Source organism: Castor canadensis, chromosome 8 (assembly GCF_047511655.1).
Source record: "Castor canadensis chromosome 8, mCasCan1.hap1v2, whole genome shotgun sequence".
Lineage (NCBI taxonomy): Eukaryota > Metazoa > Chordata > Mammalia > Rodentia > Castoridae > Castor > Castor canadensis.
The window spans coordinates 72,327,432-72,334,853 of NC_133393.1; positions in this window are offsets into that span (position 1 = coordinate 72,327,432).

Below are 7,422 nucleotides of genomic sequence, written 5' to 3' on the forward strand. Positions count from 1 at the left end.
GGAACAATTGCCAATTAGCTTGCTGTCTGAGCCTAGGTGTGCAATAATTTCTTAGAGTTGCTATTTATTTTATGGTGCCATAAAATCATCATTGGCCATAAAAGGATTATATAAGATAATGTGACACCCTAGGCATAATGCATTCAGAAGAATTCAATGAGTTCTTGATGAATCTAAGGAAAACCATGAACACCAGACAGTTGGATTGCTTTAACATCATTTGTTAAAGCCATTCTTGCACTGTGTCTATTGAGTAATATTCTGCAGATGATGAATATGCCATGCTACTGCCCTGAAGGAACCTTGAATGTAAATGGGTATTCAGCGAGCCACATTCTTGTTCTTTTTTTTTTTAAATTCTATATTGGGTTTATTGTGATATTAAGTCCATTTTTTTTATTTTATTATTCATATGTGCATACAAGGCTTGGGTCATTTCTCCCCCCTGCCCCCACCACCTCCCTTACCACCCACTCCACCCCCTCCCTCTCCCCCCACCCCCTCAATACCCAGCAGAAACTATTTTGCCCTTATTTCTAATTTTGTTGTAGAGAGAGTATAAGTAATAATAGGAAGGAACAAGGATTTTTTCTGGGTGAGATAAGGATAGCTATACAGGGCATTGACTCACACTGATTTCTTGTGTGTGTCTGTTACCTTCTAGGTTAATTCTTTTTGATCTAACCTTTTCTCTAGTTCCTGGTCCCCTTTTCCTATTGGCCTCAGTTGCTTTTAAGGTATCTGCTTTAGTTTCTCTGCGTTAAGGGCAACAAATTCTAGCTAGTTTTTTAGGTGTCTTACCTATCCTCACCCCTCCTTTGTGTGCTCTCGCTTTTATCATGTGCTCAAAGTCCAATCCCCTTGTTGTGTTTGCCCTTGATCTAATGTCCAAATATGAAGGAGAACATATGATTTTTGGTCTTTTGAGCCAGGCTAGCCTCACTCAGAATGATGTTCTCCAATTCCATCCATTTACCAGCGAATGATAACATTTCATTCTTCTTCATGGCTGCATAAAATTCCGTTGTGTATAGATACCACATTTTCTTAGTCCATTTGTCAGTGGTGGGGCATCTTGGCTGTTTCCATAACTTGGCTATTGTGAATAGTGCGAGCCACATTCTTAAGCTCAGTGGATCCATCTGTACAATGGGTAGATGGGAAATTCTGAGCTGCTGTCTCAGAGGAGCAGCATAAATCCTCCTGGAACTCTCCATGGTGCTTCTGAGAAGCAAGATAACTAACAGTAATACATGATGTCAGTGAAAAAAACCTAAGACAACTTATTATAATACTGAGCTTTCTGATTGACTTACCTGAAATCAGGAGATGGTACATCTTCAGAAATGCTCTGCATTATCTAGAAAAGTTGAAATTAGACTAAGCGAGGTTTTTAGATAACTGTTTAAAATCCTGATGTTCAAATTTAGTTTCCTTTTTGTTTACTATGTGAACAGATTTACTATGTAAACATGTTTTCCTTTAGAAATAATAGAATAAGTGGTGAGATTGTGACCCTATAGTGACAGATAAAATCCTATGAATTCCTTGTGAAAATGAATCATAGTATCTAAATGGCATCATTAATGATAGGAATAGTGTCATCTTTTCATGATGATGTGTTTTTTAATTCCCCCTCACCTTTTTTTTTAACCTTTGAGTTCTTGCAAATTGTGCTCAGTGATGAAGAACTATTGCCAAATAATAAGGAGCCACAAGGATTTAGGGAATCCTGTGTAGTTTCTATTGCTCTGGGTGTGGCTCCTCTTTAGCCAAGGTGTGGCCTCATGTGACTGTTCACCAGATTTATGTATAGTTCTAACACATCTTCTCATCACTGTGGCACCTATGTGTCTTCTCAGTGTTGAGATTGGTATCTCCTGGTGCCCTTGTGTTATCAGGTGAATGCTTTTTTCCCATTCTTCTTTCCTGCTCTACTTAGATGCTGATATCATGCAGTCATTTCATTTTGAGACACAGTTTTAGTGACCAATGTAATAAAATGCCAGTGAACTTTTATTCCTAAGTCTTCAGTGAATTTTGAAAAGCAGATGCTTACACTCCACTGATTAGACTTTGACTCAATAAATCTGGGCTGAAGACAAGGATCTGTATTCTTAACAAACAACCCAAGTGATTTGGTGTAGTAATAGGTAGTCCTCAGATTCTTCTTTGAGAGAAACTTACCTTGCTAGACAATATAGCCCTGTGGTGAAGAGTCTGGAGCCTGACCTTTGGATTAAAATCCCTCCTCTGTAAGTCAGCAAACCTTGTGAGCTTGAACAAAGTATTTAACAACTTAATGTCACAAATTCCTTATCTGTACAGTAAGGAAAGTGATGATATCTCCCTTAGAAGCTTGTAATGAGGATATAATAACCCAAGTATTTAAATAGCCTGAACTCAGAGGAAGTGCCCAGTAGACATGAGTATTATTATTTTATCCTGTGGCCTCAATCCAAATTATTTATTATTCATATATGCACCAGTCACTCTAGTACTTACATTGTGATTCAATATTTACTCTAGCCATCATTGCCCCTATTAAGGACTTAGCCAAATAGGCTTGTCTATACTTCTTTTGTGTATTTCTGTCCTCCATTTATTGCATTATATTAAACACCACTCCTTCTCCTTCTGTTGGCAATAGTGATGAGCTTTGGTGGGTGAGCACTATGTTTTACTCACATTTGTGATCCAGCACCAAGTACCTTTGTTAGAACACTCTGAGCTGAAATCTGGAAAATAGCTCTTGTACTTGTCCTTGCTAGAAAGATCCAGAGGCAAGCAAAAAGGAAAAATCCTCCAGAATTGAGGAGGATTCATTTAATCAGTATTGGCTGGGAATCTACCATGAGAACATCTGAGAAAAAAGGAGAGGTTCAGGCCTTTATGGAGCTCTTACAGATTTACTTATGTTCACACATTGTTAATTGAACACATGTATCTTTTACCATTGGGCATGCAATGTATTACTGAATTGTATTTTAGAGCAGAGACTTGTACTTTAAAATAAAGACTCATAATTAAGTTCAGAATACCCAGGTCAGAACTTCTGTTTTTGGACATTGATCTTAATTGAACATTTGCAGTTTGCTATAGTGATAGTGTTTATTGTGATTAGCTTTATTGTAAACCCAATGCTGACTGGATTTATTGTCAAACATTTTCAGACCTCTAGCAGTGGAAGGCACTCTATTCACATCACTGGCCTCAGTACTATTGATTTCCGAGCTGGCCTTTCCCGAAAGCCCACCCTGGACTTCAAAAAAACAGTCAGCAGGCCTGTGCAAGGTTTGTATGTGCATCCTACTTAAATTGGTATAACTGAACAATATTTCTCAGTCTGTTATTTTATAGCTTGGTAGTATCCAATAAAATCAAGAGACGTGCATTTTTACTTTAAACATGATTCTCTCTTCCTGCTTGTCTAAATGAAATCCCAAGACCAGTGATACCTGAATTACTTGTTAAAAATTAAGATTCCTGAGGCCAACTCCAATCTCCTGAACTAGAACCACAGAATGTAGGGCCTAGAAATAGGAATTTTAGTGAGCATCCCAACTGATTCTTATTCTTATTAAGTTTAGAGAACTACTAATGCAATCTTCAATCTTTTTTCTTACTGTAAATCTATAAATTGCCTTATTGTAAAGATGAAATGTGTGTAGATGGCTGAAAACTTAAAGACACTGTTGTTCATTGTATGTTTAAAGATGTTAGTATCGTTGATTGTTAAAGCTTATTCTTTCTCCTATTTTATTCATACATTAATAGTATATTATTAAAGCTAAAAAGAAAACTCAAATCATACTGTGAACCCTACGGGTTTTTTTCAGGACACTGTTTATTTATCTTTATTGTTTCAGTTCATGTAATTCAGGGACCCAGAAAACAGGTGATAAATATAATGTGATGATAAAATAAATACTAGAATACATTCAAAGGTTTACTTAGGTTTCACGGAGTCTGAATGTGATATAATTTGTAGGTCCCATGCTAAGATAAAGAAAACAGATTTTTAAAACTTTTTATTTATCATACATTAATAATCTGAGGGGATTTCTTTGTGATAATTCCATACATGTGCACAGTATGCCTTGAACAAATTCACTCCCTCCATTATATTTCCATTCCCTCTGGCCTTCTTGCACTGTCTTTCCAATGTAATAAAACAGAATTATGAATCCAGTGTTAGGCACCACACTTTGGAGGGGGACCTTGTAAGGGAGATGCCCTGATACTTTAGTGTTGGGGTCACAATGTCTCTGAATCTGGTGTAAAGTGTTGCAGTAAGTGAACCTGATGCATGTTATGGCAAAAAGTAGAACAGGTTAATTAGGAAGAATCATGCTGTCAGGTGGGGTACATGTGGCTTTGAAATTACAAGTGGAAATGATAAAGCTCAGGGTGAGAGACATTTGAGTAAAGGCCTGAGGATGGTGAAAGAGTTGACTAATCAGATATCCAGCAAAGAGAACTCACATACCAGAAAGACTATATGCACATGTGCACATGGGTACGTGGGAAAGAGAGAAATAAGGGCAGAGTGTGTGCAGTCCAGTGAGCCAGGAGAAGGGTAGAAATCAAGGCCAGGGAGGTCCCCTGGTGCTGGAGTAGATGACGTGGTGGACTGGAAGCACGTGTGCATAGAACAATCAACAGGATTGGGCAACTTTTCCTTGCAAAGTTAAGTAACTTTTAGAGACAAACATAAGTAATCTAATGTAAAGATTAAGTAGACCTTGGAAAGTGGAGGAAAATGATTTCTGGGGAGTGATGCCTTTTAAACTTACGTGAAACAGACTACATTTTGGGAAAAGTTTTATGAATTCTTTTACCAACCCTTTATACTGTTGGTTCATTGTCATACAAGATGTTTAATATTTTACAGTCAGTTTATACAATCCTTTTATAGGGGTCATTGTGGCAGGAATGGTCGCCATAACTAGAACTTTTTCCATTCTTTAAAGATTGAACTGCATTATCTCTTGCCCCTTGCAGAGCACATCTTGATGGTTTACTTAGCTACATATTTTATAACTAACAACATAACTGACTAGGGGTATCAAATGATGAAGCTACATAACTGGCTGAAGAAATAAAGTAATTCAGCTTCCTGTTTAAATACTGACATTTTTCAAAGACATTTTAGATTCTTTATAAACATTATTTCATTAATTCCACACAATTCCTGGGAGGTAAGACACAAGAATTCTTTTTCTCATTTTTCTAGCTTTGTGGTCCAGAGGCATGACATGCCTTGTTGACATGCATTAAGCGTTTTGGAGTGAGAGTTTAGAGACAAAATTAGGCATGAGTGATGTTAGATGGACACTAATCCTGATTCACTCACATGTCTCTGCCCTAGATTTCCTAATAATGAGAAACATGTGACTTAATCTTGGTTGATGTCAGTCACTTTGGTCTTCAGGGGATGTGAGGGAACGTTAGCATGGATTAACAATGGGACACATTTCTATTGGACATGTTCTTTTCCCTGTTCCAAAGTCTGTCCCTTAAAAACTTTTAAAAATTGTGGCCATATAGTGCTGAAAAGGTTGCATTAACAAGAAATTTATTTTCATAAGCAAGAGGACATGAAGTAGACCTGATAAAAATATTCCTCAAGCAATTAGCAAGCTGGTTATGTGTCTCTCAACAAATGACTAGTCATTCAACCTCCCTGATTTTAAAATAAGGGATTTGAGACTAGAATAATTTTTACTTTCTGTTCTAAAGTTTCCATGAGCCTAAGTTTTTGATGAATCCCAACATATGCTCAGTTCTGAGTAGACACTTCAGAGAACACCAAAGACTTTGTGTTTCAAATTCCTGCCTTTCTAGAACTTACAGGGTCTCCTAAGATAGTGACACTTACAAACTGGTGCCTAGTGTACTGCTGTTAAGCATTTGAGATACAGATTAGGTGATCAAAGTTAAGGAACATTCCATTTCCTTCAGATTTGACAACAAGGGACCACTAACACATAGTGCATACAGAATTGACTTGAGACAACTAACCACAGTGACTGTTGTTAGCTACTGTAATATATGGAACAGTGACAATGCCTAGCTTTTCACTTTCTGATGATGAGAACTTAGGCCTTCCCTTCCTCTTAGAAACTCTGGGTCAGTGCTAAATATGAAGTTAAGAGCTCAGTAAGTCTTTGTAGTTGTTTGATGGTAGGCATGGTGTGGGAAGGGAGGTGGAGCTATCCCCAGGAAGTTTCACCTCTTAAGCTGCTTTCACATTTTTATGGAAGTACCTTGATTCTGCTTGAATTTTGAATTTTTTAGAAAAAGGTTATGAACAGCCACAGATTATAAAGGACAAAGTGTATGAAAATATTTATGTTATTTCAATTATATTTTCAAAGTACAATAATGCCTATATTTCTAGATTTGTAATCTTTTTTTTTAAAACAAAGATTAAAGGGCTGAGGGTGTGGCTAGAGTACCATACCCAGTACCACCAAAAGAAAAAAATTCAAAGATTAAATATCTATTACTAAGACATTTCCAGAAAATGAGGAATAATTTGAACAGTATTAGAGGAAATAGAGTATTAAATAAATGTACAAATGCATAATATAGCAAAGAATTTTTTTCTCATTGTATGTTTAGATTGAACTATTATGTTACACAGCTCCACATGGAGTTTATATATAAGAAAATTAAGATGAATTTATCTTCTTTTTCTTTTTTTTGAGGTACTGTGGCTTAAACTTGGAGCTTTCATCTTGAATCACTCCACCAGCCTTATTTTTGTGAAGGGTCTTTTGAGATAGGGTTTCATGGAACTATTTGCTCGGGCTGGCTTTGAACTGTGATCCTCCTGATTTCTGCCTCCTGATTAGCTAGGATTGCAGGCTTGAGCCACTGCACCCATCTGAATTTATCTTCTTAGGATCAAAAACTTGATTATCTACCTTCATATTTGTAAAGTACCAGATTTGATTGGTTTGTCTAAGATCCCTGGCCAAAAACTGGAAAGAGACAAGGGAAGGAAAGAGATTTAAGGAGTGTTTTGTTTTTTGTTTAGCTCTGTTTTCTCATATATTGACACAGCCAGAAAATTATTTCCCTAAGAAATTTGGAATCTTCAAAATATGTTATCTTTGTTGTGCCTTTTTCTCAGAGTAGAATACCTTAGTTGTCTAGTTAAAATGAAAAATGTGTGTAATTTAAAGTTAAAAATTTATCTGCAGTTTTATCCATTTATCTTCTTCACATTTTTCTTTTGAATAATTCTTTCAAGAAGAAATAGTGGAATTATTGTTTCCAACTTAGTCTCTTTTTTTATAGCAACTAATTTTTGTCCCATTTTCTTACCCCCGGAGAATCTGCCAGTGTGAACTGGGATATTGAAAAGGTTACTTTGTCTGATGAAGGCTCCTATGAATGCACTGCTGTCAGCAA